Source organism: Lepisosteus oculatus, chromosome 14 (assembly GCF_040954835.1).
Source record: "Lepisosteus oculatus isolate fLepOcu1 chromosome 14, fLepOcu1.hap2, whole genome shotgun sequence".
NCBI lineage: Eukaryota > Metazoa > Chordata > Actinopteri > Semionotiformes > Lepisosteidae > Lepisosteus > Lepisosteus oculatus.
The window spans coordinates 26,577,688-26,596,821 of NC_090709.1; the positions used below are offsets into that span (position 1 = coordinate 26,577,688).

General features: G+C 52.4%; 4 non-coding genes across 4 annotated transcripts; all 4 read left to right on the top strand.

Moving 5' to 3' along the window:
* The first annotated feature begins 9,786 nt into the window (after positions 1–9,786).
* Positions 9,787–9,859, top strand: trnaf-gaa (transfer RNA phenylalanine (anticodon GAA)). Its single transcript has one exon. It is a non-coding gene; the product is annotated as a tRNA-Phe (tRNA).
* Positions 9,860–10,336: 477 nt separating this feature from the next.
* On the top strand, positions 10,337–10,408 carry trnae-uuc (transfer RNA glutamic acid (anticodon UUC)). Its single transcript has one exon. It is a non-coding gene; the product is annotated as a tRNA-Glu (tRNA).
* Positions 10,409–10,855: 447 nt separating this feature from the next.
* trnav-cac (transfer RNA valine (anticodon CAC)) lies at positions 10,856–10,928 on the top strand. Its single transcript has one exon. It is a non-coding gene; the product is annotated as a tRNA-Val (tRNA).
* A 1,727-nt stretch (positions 10,929–12,655) lies between these two features.
* trnaf-gaa (transfer RNA phenylalanine (anticodon GAA)) lies at positions 12,656–12,728 on the top strand. Its single transcript has one exon. It is a non-coding gene; the product is annotated as a tRNA-Phe (tRNA).
* The last annotated feature ends 6,406 nt before the right edge of the window (positions 12,729–19,134 follow it).

The window sequence follows — 19,134 nt, forward strand, 5'->3', positions numbered from 1 at the left end:
TCCAGAGGCAATCTGTGCTCTCAGAAGGCCATAATGGACCTGCAGCTTGGTTTTCCTCGGACCCGCGACCCTGTCTCTTGAGCCGAGGCGTGTCCTCAGTCAAGATCACCACTGGAAGTGTCTCTCCTCGTCTGGAGGTGTTACCTTGAGACCTGGTCTGTCAAGCGCTTTGCGCTGCTATGTGTGTGAAAGGTGCTCTATCAGTGAAGTTTATTATTATTATTATAATACAGCGAGCGCTGCTGGGGGCGGAGAGGCCAGTCGGAGGAGGGCTGGACGCTGGACGCTGGGCGGCGGGCGGGAGGGGTGGACTTACGACGCCTCGCCGGGCCCGGGTCCTGCTGCGACCGCGCACGGCCGTGCTGCATCTCTGTCGGTCCATCGCCTCTGCCGAGACAAGCAGAGTCACAGAGGGGAGGGGAGGGGGCGGAGCCACACAGCTGGGCGGCTTGTTCCCCACCCCCGCCCCCCTCTGTGTATAGTAGAGCCTCCTGTCCTGACTGGAGGAGCTCACCCAGCTGTGTCTGGAGAGAAGCCAGGGTATCGGCTTCAACCACAGGGCTGGGCAGCTTGTTCCCCACCCTCACCACTCTCTGTGTAGAGGTGCACCTCCTCTCAATATCTTTTTACAGCACGATCACACCCATAAGAGTGGAGTAACGGGAAAAAAAAACCAACTTATTTCTCAACTTATTTTGTTATTTCTCGACAGCGGCATTTTTAACTGACTTGCCGATTTCACGGGGATACTTCAGAGTGAATCTGAAGCTGGAACTATTATTTGATTGAAGTCGAAGTAACCCACGAATCTTTTTTGGAAGAAACACGTGTTTAGAAAGCGCTATATAGTCCTTTCCTCCTCCTCTCTCTTCACTCCTCTGAGCTCACGGGGCTCCGGCGCCGCCCCCCGCTAGATTCCGCCGCTCTGTGACGTCAGGCGGCTCATTGTGACGCCCCCGTGATGTCGCCCCCGACGCGCTCACGGCTCGGCCGCGAAACAAAAATGGCCGACATTTTTCGCGGTTGTTTTTTTTTAGGTGGACATTTTATTTTTCCAACTCTCAGCGGCCAGCCGGGTGTCCCTGTACGACCCCGGTAGTCGCCACATCGGACAGGCAGAGGAAACGGGTCCAGGTGTTTCCGGCCCAAGCGTTACAAAAGCTGCACTTGAATTTAAAAACAAAATCACGTCGAAGGGCGCATTCAGCACCCCCACGTCCAACACGGGTTTCCGTTAGGTATGGTTCAGTGAAATTAGCACCCCCCCTACCCCCAAGTCAAAGAAAGACCAACCTCCACCCCCCTTTAGCGGCCAAGGGCGGAAATTTCGGGCCACGCCACGTCCAAAAAACACGGGTTCCCACCTCCCCGTCCTGCGGGGAAAAGAGACGGCATTTTCTTTTCCGAGCGCTGCGTGGGACCTCACGACCCCCCCCAAAAAAACGGGCTTCGGAGACGAGGAAAACCAGGCATGTCGACCTCTCTACAACACCACCCGGCCGTTTCTGTTTCAGAACCCCTGAATCTCGGGGTTGCTTCTTGAACCCCGAAAACGACCTTTTTTCTCTCTCTCGTTTTCTTGGTGTCTGGGACGTTCACGAACTCCGCCGCGTCGGTGCGATTCCCAGCGGGACTTGAACATAACCCCCCCCCCGTGGAGCCACAGCGCCCCCGTGTGGCCGAGAGGACCACCACCCGCAGGGCTGAGCTTTTACTGCCGTGTCCCGCTTTCACTCTGGCGATGAAGGAGGGAATCAAGGAGGAGAATTAATATTGTGATCCACCAGTCCATCACAGGACGCACACACACCCTGGACAGGACACCAGTCCTTCACAGGATACAAGTCCATCACAGTACACACACACACCCTGGACAGGACACCAGTCCATCACAGGACACACACACACTCACAAACCCTGGACAGGACAGCAGTCCATCACAGGACACACACACACTCACACACCCTGGACAGGACAGCAGTCCATCACAGGACACACACACTCACACACCCTGGACAGGACACCAGTCCATCACAGGATGTTCAGTGCCTCTCTCTAATAAAGTAGAAACAAGATATTAAACTCCGTTCAAAACGGGAGAAATCACCAGGACACAATACACCTTGCTCCGGACGATGGGAGAAGACCTGTACCTTCACGAGTCCGGGTTGTGAAAACTTCTTCTGGCAGTTCAAAACGTTTCGAAGGGACTACAGCGCTACCCTGTTTTCCATTTCTATCGTGTATTATTATACAGTCATAAGTATCTGTACTGATCACAGAGTCCCCCTCTCACTGCCAGAACTGAAGCCCAGTGCAGCACGAATAATAATAATAATTAATAAGTCTGGACTCTCCACTCAGAGCTCCTCCCAGGTCAGGGGGATCCCCTCCAGCCCCCCCAGTGTGCAGCCCCTACCTGGATGATGCTCCAGTCTGCTCAGCACACAGCAGCTCTCAGTGGGGAGGAGAGCAGAGGGATGGAGCCAGTTCAGAGAGGGGGGTGATTAGGAGGCCATGATGGGTCAAGACCAGGGGGGGAATCAGGCCAGGATACTGGGGTAACACCCCTACTCTTCTCCAGAAACACCCCGGGATTGTTAACGAGCACAGAGAGTCAGGACCTTGGTTTGACGTCTCATCCGAAGGACGGCGCCTGTTTACAGTCCAGTGTCCCCCGTCCCTATACTGGGGCATCAGGACCCACACAGACCGCAGAGTGAGAGCGCCCCCTGCTGGCCCCACTCACACCTCTCCCAGCAGCAACTTTGGGGGGGGGGGGGAGGGAAAAAACCAAAAGCTAAACAGATTTTTTTTTAAATTTTTTATTGATGCTTAACAAAAGAACAAAAATTACAAGCTTCAGTCCAGACCGGGGTCTGGGGTCCCTCAGTTTCAGTCCAGTCCAGAATGGGGCCCCTCAGCTTCAGTCCAGTCCAGTCTGGGGCCCCTCTTCTCCAGTCCAACCTGGTGTCCCTCAGCTCCAGTGCAGTCCAGACTGGGGTCCCTCAGCTTCGGTCCAGCACCGTCTGGTGTCCCTCAGCTTCGGCCCAGCACAGACTGGGGTCCCTCAGCTTCGGTCCAGCACAGTCTGGGGTCCCTCAGCTTCAGTCCAGACTGGGGTCCCTCAGCTTCGGTCCAGCACAGTCTGGGGTCCCTCAGCTCCAGTCCAGTCCAGTCTGGTGTCTCTCAGCTCCAGTCCAGTCCAGTCTGGGGCCCCTCAGCTCCAGTCCAGTCCAGTCTGGTGTTTCTCAGCTCCGGTGCAGTCCAGTCTGGTGTCTCTCAGCTCCGGTCCAGTCCAGTCTGGTGTCCCTAGGCTCCAGTCCAGTCCAGTCTGGTGTCCCTCAGCTCCTGTCCAGTCCAGTCTGGGGCCCCTCAGCTTCAGTGCAGTCCAGTCTGGCGTCCCTCAGCTCCAGTCCAGTCCAGATCTTAGCTGGCACAGAACCAGGAAAGGAACCTGGAAAGAATATTGTTATTGCAGGTGTGAGGGACACAGACACAGACGTCACCATGACATCAAACAGCAAGAGGAGACTCCTCCTTGAATCACAGACACGACCGGGCGGCGCCCCCCTGTCTGCTCACCTGCACCTCCTCTTCCTCTTCTTGTCCTTCCCGGCAGCCTGCTCCTCCTCTCCCTCGCTCTTCCTCTCCTGACCCACGGTCTCCGCCGCCTCCATCGGCTCGTCCTGATCTTCTGTCTCCACTGACACGCAGCTCAGGGAGTTTAAAAAGACGCACCAGCGCTTCTGAAGCAGAGACAGGAGAGTCACGTTAAGAGTCGGACTGGACACTCCCGTACATGAACACTGCACTGAGAGAGAGAGGGGTTCATACAGACACACTGACTGGACACTGACTGGACACTGGACAGCAGTAAAGAGAGGATCAGAGCATTACCCACCTTATTTTTCTTCTGTCTCACAGGAGGTGGTGATTGGACCTCCTCCAGCTGGAGTCCGAGGAGGGAGAGAGGGGGCAGGAGAGGGACAGCACAGGGAGAGAAAGAGAGAGACAGGTGAGTCAAGTGTCCCAAGAGTACAGAGACTCTGCTGAAATCACACTCGCAGTGAGTGACACCGACACTAACCAGCCTCAGGACAGCACTGCTAGAGCACCACAACCCAGACTCAAGCACATCACAGCACAGATCAAACAGCAATATCTCACACACTGGGACACACACACACAAACACAACATAAACTGGAATGCTACAGAACCTTAAACAGACAATACACACTAGCTGAATATTTGACCAAAATAAAAAATAACAAACAGAAACAGACCCTGACGAAGTACAGGCTCAGTGACCACAACCTGGCCATAGAAACTGGGCGACACAGGCAGACCTGGCTGCCCAGAGAGGACAGGCTGTGCTCCCACTGCCAGCGGGGAGAAATAGAGACAGAGGTGCACTTCCTACTGCACTGTGACAGATACTCTGGGATTAGAGAAACATTCTTCCCGAAATTCAGGAATCTAATCCCAGAGTTCCCACACCTGCCAGAATCACAACAGGTCCCAATCCTACTGGGAGAGGGAGGAGGGAACTCAGTTGATCTGGCAGCCCAGTATGTGATCTCCTGTCACAGCCTGAGGAACAGTGAGTCTGTCTCCCAATAATGCTCCAGCCGCCTACAGTATATGTCAATATTTTATAATATGTCTTTGTTGTAAATGTCTGTAACATGTCTGCTTTACGCAGAGAGTGGCGGGGGTTGGATGTCAAGGCCTGACGATACCGCATTACGCAGAGAGTGGAGGGGTGGGATGTCAGGGCCTGACGACACTGCTTTATGCAGAGAATGGAGGGGTGGGTGTCAGGGCCATACGACACTTCTTTATTCAGAGAGTGGAGGGGGTGGGATGTCAGGGCTAGATGACACTGCTTTACACAGAGAGTGGAGAGGTGGGTGTCAAGGCTATACGACAGTGCTTTCCGCAGAGAGTGGTGGGGGTGTGATGTCAGGGCCATACGACAGTGCCTTACACAGAGAGTGGTGGGGGTGGGATGTCAGGGCCATATGACACTGCTTTACACAGAGAGTGACGGGGGTGGGATGTCAGGGCTTGACGACACTGCTTTATGCAGAGAGTGGAGGGGTGGGTGTCAGGGCTATACGACAGTGCTTTCGGCAGAGAGTGGTGGGGGTGTGATGTCAGGGCCATACGACACTTCTTTACGCAGGGAGTGGCAGGGGTGGGATGTCAGGGCCTGACGATACTACTTTACACAGTTAGTGGTGGGGGTGGGATGTCAGGGCCATACGACACTTCTTTACGCAGAGAGTGGCAGGGTTTGACGACACTGCTTTATGCAAAAAATGGAGGGGTGGGTGTCAGGGCTATATGACAGTGCTTTCCGCAGAGAGTGGCGGGGGTGGGATATCAGGGCCTGACAACACAGCTTAACGCAGAGTGTGGAGGGGAGGGTGTCAGGGTTATACGGCAGTGCTTTATGCAGAGAGTGGCGGGGGAGGGATGTCAGGGCTTGACAACACTGCTTTATGTAGAGAGTGGAGGGGAGGGTTTCAGGGCCATAAGACACTGCTTTATGCAGAGAGTGGAGGGATTGGTGTCAGGGCCATATGACACTACTTTACACAGAGAGTGGCGGGAGTGGGATGTCAGGCCCTGACGATACTACTTTACGTAGACAGTGGTGGGGGTGGGATGTCAGGGCCTGACGACACTGCTTTATTCAAAGAGTGGAGGGGTGGGTGTCAGGGCTATACGACAGTGCTTAATGCAGAGAGTGGAGGGTTGGGTGTCAGGGCTATACGACAGTGCTTTCCGCAGAGACTGGTGGGGGTGTGATGTCAGGGCCATACGACACTTCTTTACGCAGGGAGTGGCAGGGGTGGGATGTCAGGGCCTGACGATACTTATTTACGCAGAGAGTGGCAGGGGTGGGATGTCAGGGCCTGAAGATACTGCTTTTCGCAGAGAGCGGAGGAGGTGGGATTCGACCTCTCAGTGGGGCCAGCAGGGGGCCTGCGGTCTGTGAGGGGTCTTAATGCCCCAGTGTAGTGACGGGGGACACGATCTGGCCCACCAGCGACGAGCAGGTTACCAGATCTAGACAAAGGGGGCAACTCTTAGTCGTATGAGCTTAGTCACACATCGCAGCGATTAAAAAAACAAAACAAACATATTATGTCTGTTACTAACGACTTTTTTTTCCTACATTGAAAGTCTCTTTCCCGGGTGATTTTCTAGCGCGACTGGGGCTCTTCATTTCTCCTCGGTGTCTCATCGCGGGCGGATTTGAAACAGACCACAGAAGGTGGTCACACACTATATTATTATTGAGAGACAGGCTCACTGTCTGTACCTCAGGCTGGGACAGCAGATCATAATCTGCTTTATTATTATTGAGAGACTGGCTTACTCTCTGTTCCTCAAGCTGAGACAGGACATCACATACTGTATTATTATTGATTGACAGGCTCACTGTTCCTCAGGCTGGGACAGGAGATCACACACTGTATTATTATTATTGAGAGACAAGCTCACTGTCTGTTCCTCAGGCTGGGACAGAGGATCACACACTGTATTATTATTATTTAGAGACAGGCTCACTGTCTGTTCCTCAGAGTTGGACAGGAGATCCCACACTGAATTATTATTATAGAGAGACAGGCTCACTGTATGTTCCCCAGGCTGGGTCAGGAGCTCACACAGTATTATTATAATTATTGAGAGACAGTCTCACTGTCTGTTCCTCAGTCTGGGACAGGAGATCACACACTGTATTATTATTATTGAGAGACAGGCTCACTGTCTGTTCCCCAGGCTGGGACAGGAGATCCCACACTGTATTATTATAATTATTTAGAGACAGACTCACTGTCTTTTCCTCGGTCTGGGACAGATGGTCACACACTGTATTATTATTGAGACAGGCTCACTGTCTGTTCCTCAATCTGGGACAGTAGATCACATTGTATTATTATTATTAATATTATTGAGAGTCTGGCACACTGTTCCCCAGGCTGGGACAGGAGATCCCACACTGAATTATTATTATTGAGAGACAGGCTTACTCTCTGTTCCTCAGGCGGAGACAGAACATCACATACTGTATTATTATTGATTGACAGGCTTATTGTTCCTCAGGCTGGAACAGGAGATCAGACACTGTATTATTATTATAGTGAGACAGGCTCACTGTATATTCCCCAGGCTGGGACAGGAGGTCATACATTATATTATTATTATAGAGAGACAGGCTCACTGTATGTTCCACAAGCTGAGACAGGAATTCACACTGTATTATTATTATTGAGAGACAGACTCACTGTCATTTCCTCAGTCTGGGACAGTTGGTCACATACTGTATTATTATTATTGAGAGACAGGCTCACTGTTCCTCATGCTGGGACAGTAGATCACACTGTATTATTATTACTGAGAGTCTGGCTCACTGTTCCCCAGGCTGGGACAGGAGATCACACACTGTATTATTATTATTGACAGATAGGCTGAAGGTCTGTTCCTCAGAATGGGACAGGAGATCACACATTGTATTATTATTATTGAGAGACAGGCTCACTGTCTGTTCCTCAGGCTGGGACAGAGGATCACACACTGTATTATTATTGAGAGACAGGCTCACTCTCTGTTCCTCAGGCTGGGACAGGAGATCACACATTGGCTTGTTATTGAGAGGCAGGCTCACTGTCTGTTCCTCAGGCTGGGACAGGAGATCACACGCTGTATTATTATTATTGAGAGACAGGCTCATTGTCTGTTTCTCAGGCTGGGACAGGAGATCACACACTGAATTACTATTATTGACAGATAGGCTCACTCTGTCTTCGCTTGGGCTTGAACAGGAGATCACACACTGGATTATTATTATTGAGAGAGGCTCACAGTCTGTTCCTCAGGCTGGGACAGGAAATCACACACTCTATTATTATTATTGAGAGACAGGCACACTGTATGTTCCTCAGGCTAGGGTAGGATATCACACACTGTATTATTAGTATTGAGAGAAAGCCTCAGTGTTCCCCAGGCTGGGACAGGAGTTCAAACTGTATTATTATTATTATTATTGAGAGACAAGCTCACTGTTCCTCAGGCTGGGACAGGAAATGACACACTGTATTATTATTGAGAGACAAGCTCACTGTTCCCCAGGCTGGGACAGGAGGTCATACTCTGTATTATTATTATTGAGAGACAGGCTCACTGTCTGTTCCTCAGGCTGGGACAGGAGATCACAAACTGTATTATTGTTATAGAGAGACCTGCTCTTTCCTGACTGTTCCTTAGGCTGGGACAGCAGATCATAATCTGCTTTATTATTATTGAGAGACTGGCTCATTCTTGTCTGTTCCTCAGGTTGGGAAAGGAGATCACACACTGTATTATTATTATTGAGAGACGGGCTCACTGTCTGTTCCTCTGACTGGGGCAGGAAATGACACACTGTATAATTAGTATTGAGAGACAGGCTCAGTGTTCCCCAGGCTGAGACAGGAGATAATACTGTATTATTATTATTGAGTATCTGGTTCACTGTTCCCCAGGCTGGGACAGGAAATCACACACTGTATTATTATTATTGAGAGACAGACTCACTGTCTGTTCCTCAGGCTGGGGCAGGATATCACACACTGTATTATTAGTATTGAGAGACAGCCTCAGTGTTTGCCAGGCTTGGACAGGAGATCACACACTGTATTATTATTATTGAGATACAGACTCACTGTCTGTTCCTCCTGCTGGGACTGGAGATCACACACTGTTCTATTATTACTGAGGGACATGCTCACTGTTTGTCCTTCAGACTGGGACAGGACATTCCACACTAGGTTATCATTATTGAGAGACAGGCTCGCTGTCTATTCCTCAGGCTAGTACAGGAGATCACGCACTGTATTATTATTATTTAGATACAGGCTCACTGTGTGTTCCTCAGGCTGGGACAGTAGATCACACTGTATTATAATTATTGAGAGGCTGACTCACTGTTTCCCAGGCTGGGACAGGAGATCACACACTGTATTATTATTGAGAGACAGGCTCACTGTCTGTTCCTCTGGCTGGGGCAGGGAATCACACACTGTATTATTAGTATTATTAAGAGACAGGCTCGCTGTCTACTCCACAGGCTGGGACAGGATATCACACACTGTTGAAGTGTTCTCTCACGAGGCACCAGTTCTGTAGGGGTTTGGGCATTAACTGGGACAATTATTTTTGTGGCAGTAAATCACAAAATTGATTCTTTTAATGGTCTTAGAATCCAACCATGCAACATAACTCAAACAACGCACACACAGGTACAAATACACAAGGATACATTTGTTAATATATAGAATATGCATGCAAACCTAACAGATCTTATCGTATGGGTTATCAGAATACAAAAGATATAAATTCATTCAGTTACAAAGAGTTACACATATCAAGAGGACATAAGTTCGGTATATCATTCATTTAGACCATTAGACCATTTCGTAATTGAACTTGTTTACAACTTCTACATGAGATACTCAAAACAAGTACATAACCCTTAGGAATTAAATTGATATCAACTGGTTGGGAGCAGTAATGCAATAAGGTTGAATACTCACTGCCGGGGCATCCCTTTTCTCACTGTTTCCGTAGTACAGCGGTTATCACGTTTGCCTCACACGCGGAAAAATCCCCGGTTCGAACCCGGACGGGAACAGCCTCTTTTTGCACGCTCCTGTACTTCACAGAGGTCTTGAGTGAGCGCTCATGCCGCAACACAGGAAGGCTGGAGCAGGTGGCTGTGGGCTCTGCGCACCGCCGAAATAGCTCAGTTGGGAGAGCGTTAGACTGAAGATCTAAAGGTCCCTGGTTCGATCCCGGGTTTCGGCATTTTGTTTCATCACGCCCTTTGTTCCTCTCTCCAGCGCCCCCTGCCTAAAGTGACGCGTGGCGCACTGTTCCATTGTGGCGCATTGTTCCATTCTCCAACAACTCTCGGTGTAAACAAGTCCCTCCTGGTCTCTGCTTGAATTGCACTTTCCTGCATTTGCTTTGGTGTAACTGGCTTCCCCTGCATGGGCGAATGTGAAGGAGATCCTTAGTAAGTCATTGAAGAAAACCGAGAAGAGGTCGAGTGGCCTCTGTCGTTCATCAACAATCCAGTCAGGCAGTACTCCTCTGTAAAGCGCCGTTCGTTCACATCGATTGGCTTTTTTTTGCCTTCATTTGTGCATGTAGTAAAAGCAGACGCCCCTATTCTACCAACTCGTATACATCGACCCTTCGACACTCTGAGTGACACCTCTTGCGTTTTCTCATATTTATGTAGTTTGCTTGCATGATGCCCGGAACAGCGGGGTTGTGCGCTCCCATATGGTCTAGCGGTTAGGATTCCTGGTTTTCACCCAGGTGGCCTGGGTTCAACTCCCGGTATGGGAACGTGTCAGTTTTGAATCCTGCTTTCCAAAAGATCACCACCGTGTACGAAGGAGCCGCATTAAAACTACTCGAACGTGCAAAACGTGCGAGAAGAGGGGGCACTTGTTTCCAGCCGAAACTTCTCGCGTGTGAGACGAGCTGATCATCGCTGCAGGAGGTGGGAAGGTTACTCTGGTAGACAGGGCTGACCTTCGGCAATAAGTTTTATACAAGATGATATTTGCACTTTCTGGAGAGGCGATTTTCTCCACTTCAGTAGCCCGATTTCGTCGATTGCGTGGAGAGGGCTGTAGAATGTGGCGCCTCCTTTCCTGCTCCGTCCATGACAGGCGTGCTGGTCTCTGGAGAGAGAGCACGGTCCATCAGCGCACTCCAATAAAGGCACTGGAAGCAGCTGAATCGCATTGACGAAGCTCAGTGCTGGGCCGCTGGGCACTTCTTACCACCGTTTCCGTAGTGTAGTGGTTATCACGTTCGCCTCACACGCGAAAGGTCCCTGGTTCGAAACCGGGCGGAAACAGACTTCTTTTGTCGCCACGCACAAAAGGGGATTGGGGATTCGCCTAGCACTGTGATCGAACAGACCCACTCACCTCTTAGTGTGGCGGGATCTGCACAGTGCATGTCACAGCGCATCCTGCTTTCACTTCAATGCGCGTCCTGATGTACCCCGGTCTTCCGCGTGACAGGTGGGGACAGGTGACAGGTCCGCGTGACAGGTCCTATACTAACGAGGAAGACATCGCTCTCTCCAACCCCCGGTATCGTGTCCCGACCCACCGTGCTGGAAGGCGACGTGTGCTGTGATTCCTTTACGGAGCAGAAATGACAACCGAGGAGCCGAGAGATCATTTCAGCATTTCGCGTCTGAACGGAAAACACAAACGACCAACTCGGAATGACTTGCCTTTGACGCTTATCAAAGCGTTCTTTGTGCATCGAACAGACCCACTCACCTCTTAGTGTGGCGGGATCTGCACAGTGCATGTCGCAGCGCTTCATGCTTTCACTTCAATGTGCTTCCTGATGTCGAGTCGTGTGCCGTGCGGAGGCTCTGAAAGCGAGAGCAATGAAAAGGTGCACGACGCTGTGAAAGAAAACAGAGAAGTGAAAGGCAGTCCTTTCTCTAAGGAGGTGAAAGAAAAGCTACTCCCCGTCGGGGAATCGAACCCCGGTCTCCAGTGTGACAGGCGGGGATACTTGCCACTATACTAACGAGGAAGACGTCGCACGCGCCGACCCCCGGCATCGTGTCCCGACCCAGCGTGCTGGAAGGCGACGCGTGCTGTGATTCCTCTACGGAGCAGAAATGACAACCGAGGAGCCGAGAGAACATTTCAGCATTTCGCGTCTGAACGGAAAACACAAACGACCAACTCGGAATGACTTGCCTTCGAGGCTTTTCAAAGTCTTCTTTGTGGACGACGACTGCACCGCCTAGCAGATACAAATGGGTTGTACAACTTTGAACTAGCAAATGGAAGAGGGCTAAGCCCCCTCTCTTTTAGCCCAGGTTCGATCTGTCTCCCAGAATCACCAGGGCGCACGCACACACACACACCCGTGCCGTTGAAGTGCTCTGCTTCATTTCTAAGGGCAACTCAACATTCACTCCTACCCCGAGTGCAGAAAAGACAGCGTCCGCAGCAACAACAGCTCAGGTCTCTGCACAGGAGCTAAGCTGCCCCCATCTCCCCTGCTCTGCGGCTCCTGCGGAGTGGAGTCCAGCCTGGAGCCGTGTTTGCAGGCGGCAGCTCCCCGCGCTATGTCTGTGCGTCGTGTCCAAGAGCTCCTGGGAGGAAGAGAGAGCCCTCCCACTCGGGGGCTTTTCCATGGTCTGTGTGAGGAGGGGCGGGTGTGTCCAGTAGCTTATCGAGCGGAAGCCTGGGGCGGCGGAGAGCTGTGATTGTGCAGACCTTGAGGTGTCACCTCTTTGTCTGCTTTCCCGCCCCCCCTCCGCCCGAGCTCTGCTCCAAAGTAGCCCGGCAACCCCTCACACCTGCACGTGTCACAACCTAAGGTGTGGTCATGAGACACCCATGGGGTGTCGTTCCTTTCTTGCTAATTGTTTCCTGCCCGTCACAGGCAGGAGTCCATGCGAGGAAGATGCGCTGGACAGAGCTCAGAGGGCGCACCTGGGTGGCTTTCCTTCTGAGTGACGTTCCTGCAACACTCTCCCGCTCCTCTTGGTGCGCTCATGCCGCAACACAGGAAGGCTGGAGCAGGTGGCTGTGGGCTCCGTGCACCGCCGAAATAGCTCAGTTGGGAGAGCGTTAGACTGAAGATCTAAAGGTCCCTGGTTTGATCCCGGGTTTCGGCATTTTGTTTCATCACGCCCTTTGTTCCTCTCTCCAGCGCCCCCTGCCTAAAGTGACGCGTCCCTTTCTCAGCCCGAAACGCAAGCGAGACACCAGCAGCGGTCCCTGCAGGTTTCCGTAGTGTAGCAGCTATCACGTTCGCCTAACGTGCGCAAAGTCCCCGGTTCGAGACCGGGTGGAAACAGCCTTGTTTTGCACGCTCCTGTACTTCACAGAGGTCTTGAGCGACCGGTCATTTGTTCCCAATGTGTTTCCGGTGCCTTCATGCACTCTTGTACCAAACGCACGTTCCTTCTGTACGCGGAGCCGATCATTTGCAATTGGGCTGTGCCGACAGACCAGGACGAGCTCTGTCGGCTCAAAAGCAGCGCAGGACCTGCAAGAACAACAGAAAGATTAGCATCCAGCGGGGGCCTCTTAGTGAGCCCAAGATCTCATCAAGAATCGGCTCCAGCAACAGGGCTGGGCGCATTGTTCCATTCTCCGACCACTCTCAGTGTAAACAAGTCCCTCCTGGTCTCTGCTTGAAATGCACTTTCCTTCGTTTGCTTTGGTGTAACTGGCTTCCCCTGCATGGGCGAATGTGAAGAAGATCCTTAGTAAGTCACTGAAGAAAACCGAGAAGAGGTCGGAGTGGCCTCTGTCGTTCATCAACGATCCAGTCAGGCAGTACTCCTCTGTAAAGCGCCGTTCGTTCACATCGATTGGCTTTTTTTTGCCTTCATTCATGCAAGTAGTAAAAGCAGACGCCCCTCTAGGGAGCCTGTCAGTACCCGGAGTTTTCCCCTTCTGTAAGCTCCAAATAGCCTCTCAGCTCTTCTACTGTCAAATCCTCCTCAAGTACTTCCCTATCTTCTTCACTCAAAATGTTTTCTAGCTTTGAGGTAAAAAAATGAATTTCTTCATCCTTTACCTCTGTAGAGCTGTACAGTCTTGTGTAGAAGTGTCACGCCCTATGCAGCCAGAGGGCGGTCCTTCCCTGTCCTGTCCCTTGTTTCTGGTCTGCTGTCTTTCCTGTCCCTCTCTTTCCCTTTGGCTAAATATTTCCGGGTCTTGCACTCTGTCCTCGCTCAGCACTGACGTTTGGATGTCCTGAGACCTGCCTAGCACCAGGGCGCCCCACATCCGCTCCCTGAGGGCACAGGTTTCTATACGGCATTCCTGAACTATTTGCACTAATGAGCCCGGGCCTTTTTCCCGTCTCGCCGCTACGCATATGGGTCTTTTTCCGCCCTCCTGCTACCTACGGTTAGGCCCCTTGGACGTCCGTGACAAGAAGGCCTCAATGCAGGAGAGGATAGCACTCAGCTCTGTACTCTCTCTTCCCTCCTCATCAACTACACTTTCCATGACAGACTTGGAGCCTACCACTTTCCTGAAAAAGAAGCGAGTACACTTCTCATTTTCTTCCAAGAACTGCACTCAGCTTCTTAACAGCACTCCTCGACTACTTTCTTCCGCTATGCTCCAGACATCCTTTTTTAAAAGGGTGATATCCTCGAGCACATCGAAGCCACTGTGCAGCATCGTGTAGAGACGCTGCAGCTGCCTCTGTTTCCTGGCTAACACTCCTCTCCGTCTGGCAGCCTTCCTTCCCTCAGCCATGAAAAAGACCCTCGTCCTCACCTTCACCTCCTCCCACCATCCTCCTACTGACCCATACAGACACTGCAAGGACAGCCACTGTGATAGTTTCTCCTTGTAGCAGGATACTACCCCGTCATTCTCTAGCAGCTTTGTGTTGAGTTTCCAGAAGCCTGGGCCAAAGAAAGTCCCGCCCTGGAGTTCCACTCTACACCCTAAAGCTTGATGATCTGAGAAGAAGACAGGCTGAAGAGTGACCCCAACAACTTTCACTCTCTCTGAGGCAAAGCAATAGTCAGTTCTGGAGCTGCTATTCCTCCCTGACCATGTATATCCTGCTGTTGTGGGATATATACATCTATATGTGTCTGAGAGTTTTAAGTCTTGAACTAAGTTTTGCAGGGCCAGTGAGCTGGAATCCAATTTTATCGGCCTTTTGGCTAAGATCAAGTTCAAGTGGCATGCCCGCAGTTCCTGTCTTTCCAAAGTTCTAGAAGGCGATCGAAGATCCTGAAGAGTGCTTGAGCTGGTATCGCCCTAGGTTGAGCCTAGGGGGTTAAGGCCAAGCAGCAGCTGAGCTGGGTGGGATCCGGCAGCAACGTTCTCTCTCTCTGCTCTCTCCTCTCCCCTCCCCCTTTCTCTTGCTCCGCCTCCTTGGCCTCTTGGCTGGGAGTAGGTACTCGTGGCCTGCCCGCAGTGCTTGCTTTCTTCCTCGAGACTCGGAAGCGCTATCCGCTTCTTCTCTCTCTCTCTGCCTCCTTGGCCTCTTGGCGGGGAGTAGGTACTCGTGGCCTGCCCGCAGTTCTTAGTTTCTTCCTGGAGACTCGGAAGCATTATCCGCTCCCTCTCTCTCTCTCCTCCTGCGCCTGCACCTAGCTGGGCTTTGCCCACAAGGACAAAGGCCAGGGCTCCCTCGCTGCTCCTTTAGCAGCTAAACCCTCCTCTCCACAGGACCTTGCTCTCTCTCTTTCTCTCCTTTTTCTTTTTTCTCCTTTCCAGATGGCAGACAAGAAGACACTGATCCGGTTCCACTGGACCAAGAAAACAGAGACGATGCCAACTGTGAAATCCTTTTTCATTACCTTCCTGAGAGGGATCCTGCAGTTGGTGGCCGGAGATCTCTACTGCCTGCAAGACAACAAGGCAGAGAGATACATGGAGGCCTACATGGCCACGGACGCCTCATATGAAAAGGCAACGAAAATGATCAGAGAAAAAGGTAAGCACCCCGGTTTCTCTGATTTCAGGCCGGAGCCTATGAGGAAGACAAACCAGAGGACCATCACAGTCCTCACATACAACCCCTATGAACCAATGGAACTGGTAACAGCGTACCTAGGGAGGTATGTAACTGTGGTGGGCAAACCGACGGAGATCAGGGACAGTTGCGGCGTCTGGTATGGCAAACGCCAGTACCGAGTCCTCCTGAAAGAGGACCCAGAGGGCGTCGACGGTTTCCAGCACCCCCCGGCCCGCTTCAACATCGGAGCCGACAGGGGGTACCTTTACTACCCCAGGATGCCACAAGGAGAACACGTGTGACATCGTCAGATGTCACAACTGTAACAAAGAGGGGCACCTCCTTCACCAATGCAAGGTAAGCAAACCTTCATTTGCGCAGGTGGTGGAAGCCGGCGGGCAGAAACCGGTCTCAAGACAAAGGGAGAGAGGTGAGAACAAAGAACCCGCACCTCCCCCGCAGAGAACCGAAACTGCCGAGGCCACACCCCCAGCTGCACCAGTGCCACAAGATGGCTGCCAGGACGACGGACAAAATGGCCGACCGGAGAAAGGGCCCTAATAACTCCCAGCAAGAAGGGAAAGAGAAAGCGGGAGAAGAGATTCAGGGCGGATCCACCTTCGGAAGGACAAAAGAAAAGAGTGGTAAGGGAGAACCGTTTCCTCGTCCTAGAGGAAACGGAACTTTCTTCCCCCGAGGCCCAGTAACAACCGGAGGAGGCAGCCCAGGAAATGGAAACCCTCCCCCCCAAGGCCCAAAGACGACAGGAAGTGACAGCCCAGGAAACAGAACCCCCCTCCCCCGAGTCCCACGGACAACAGGAGGAGGCAGCCCAGGAAGAGGTAACCCCCTCCCCCGAGGCCCAGGGACAACAGGAAGAGGCAGCCCAGGATGTCGGAACCCCCTCCCCCGAGGCCCAGGAACAACAGGAAGAGGCAGCCCAGGAAGTGGAGCCCCCTTCCCCCGAGGCCCAGGAGCAACTGGAGGTCCCCGAAACTCCTGGAGAAAGGGAAGAAAAAACCCTTCCCAAAGCGGTGGCGGAGAGTATCCTCGAGGAAGACGAGGATTACTTTGAAGCCGCCCTGGAGCCGGGACTGATGGTAGGGCTGGACCTGTCCAGCATGTTTACCTTTCAGTCCCCAGCGAGACCTGGAGGGAGCCCAGCATATTCCCCCCAGGACCCAGACAAGAGGAGCTACATCTAGGCTAAACAGTGCCCAGATGTAGACTCCCAAGTTTTCCACTGTAAGCACAAAGAGAGGAGGTTCAACTTTCACTTGTTTAATCATGATTGTGAAACTTACCTTTCTAACAACTAACGTGAGAGGGCTAATAGACCCGTTGAAAAGACGGGGAGTCTTTCATGATCTGGCCTCTCAGTTTGTTTCTTACAGGAGGTCCACCTGAAGGATGAAAGCGACAAGCTGACATTCACCAGGGAATGGATGAAGGGAGAATCATGCTGGAGTGTAGGAGGGGTCCACTCTTCCGGAGTGGGAATCCTCCTCGGAAACCCAGAGATGACGCTGGTTTCCTCCTTCCCGGTGGTGCAGGGCCGGATCCTGGTCGCACACATCGACTGGAGGGGGCAGAAGTTGAGAGCAATTAACGTCTATGCTCCAACAGAACCCTCTATCCTGAAGGAAGTGTTTGCTGACCTGGCCAGCTGCTGCACCACCAACAGACAGGTGGTGCTTGGCGGGGACTTCAACGTCGACCGGGAGAAGGGGAGCGACGCTAGCTCGGCAGAGCTGGAATCGCTACTTAAGCAGTTCTCCCTAGTAGACGGCTTCAGACGGTGTCGCCCTAACGACGCCGGAACAACCTGGAAAAACTCCCGGGGAGTGTGCAGCCGCCTGGACTACATCTTCCTGCACACGACCTGCTCCCTGGAGTCGGCGACGGTGTCCCCGGCGTGGTATTCCGACCACGAGCGCTTGACGGTGGTGGCTAACACCAGCCTGCCGGCATTTGGTCGTGGGTACTGGAAGCTGAACCGGGAGATACTGGAGGAAGACGACTTCAGGGCACTGTTCCGGAAAGACTACGCGAGCTGGGGCGATCTGAGAGACGGCTACAGCTCCGTGGTGGAATGGTGGGAGTCAGTGAAAGACAGGACCCGAACCCTGGCGCAGACGTACTGCAGACGGAAGGCGGCCAGGGAGAGGAAGGAAGCTGCACGACTCCAGAGACAACTAGAGGAGGAGTACAGCTCGGCTAACGGGGGAGGAGCCTTCAATTCAGCCCGGGCACGGGACCTGAAGGAGAGGCTCCGCAAACTCATTCAGGTCCGAGGAGCCCAGAAAAAGAGGGTGATCCACGGCCTGAGACGGGGAGATGGAGAGGAAGTGCTGGACGAGAGCGACAAGGTAGAAGCGGCCACCGCTTTCTACACGGAGCTCTTTTCAGAAAAGCAGACGGAGGTGGAGGCAGGCGATGCTTTTCTGGAGGAGCTGAAGGCACGAGTACCTGAGGAGGTGAGGGAGGACTTGGAGGGTCCGATCGCGGCCGAGGAGCTGAAGGCGGCGCTCTTGTCCATGGAGAATGGCAAGGTGCCAGGGCCGGACGGAATCCCCAAGGAATTCTACACCTGCTTCTGGGACACCCTGGCGGCAGATCTGGTGGAAGTGGCGCAGGAGATTTTCCGCTGGGTGAAACTCGGAGACACCATGAGGGAGGGCATCATCTCCCTGCTCTTCAAGAGCCCTTAGCAGAGACGGTGTGACGGGACCCTGGAGATACCGGGAGGCGCGGGGGAAACCCAGAAGATCTCCCAGTACGCCGACGACACGACGCTGTTCCTGAGGTCGGACAGGGGGTTGAGGAGGGCCCTGCAGGTCATGGAGCAATACTCCAGAGCCTCGGGGTCGAAACTCAACCGCCAAAAGAGCAAACTGAAGTTCTTCGGGCCCTGGAAGTACAGGACGACGGCGCCGGAGGGTCTCGTGCTCTGCAGTGTCCTTCAGTGTGCAGCTCAGCAGTCTGAATCACCTGGGGCTCCTTCTTCAGCTCTGCGGGGTCAATCAACTGGGGCTCCATGTCCTTATCTGTAAGATTAAACTCACTCAGTTCTTCTTTGAGCTCTTGTACAGAGACACAGTAAAGTTCATTACAACCTTGTGACATATTGTTCGTGTCCTGATTATTAATCTTCTCTGTAAAAGCATCACATACTAAGAGTCCAGGTGTCCCACTCTCAGGCTCCGTCTTCATCATGGGCACAGAGTCCAGATCCTCCACACTCTGTCTGCTCTCTGTGTGCTGCTCACTGAGTGTCTCTTTCCCTTCTGCAGCAGTGATCTCTGTCTCCTGCATCAGACTGGAGCTCCACTCCTCCTCCTCACTGTGCTGCTGTTCAAGAGGTGCCCTTTCCCCAGCATCAGGGAGAACACTGGCCTCTGAGCCTGAAAACACAGGACAAGAAGACAAGCCCTTTATTATAATAATAATAATAATAATAATAAACTTTATTATACAGATGCAGCCATTCAAAATGCACGGTACCGACAGGCACTCATGGTGCATTAGTCGGTAGTGAAAAGATTTAATAATTTAATCTCTTTACTGTGCACATTTTAATCCGC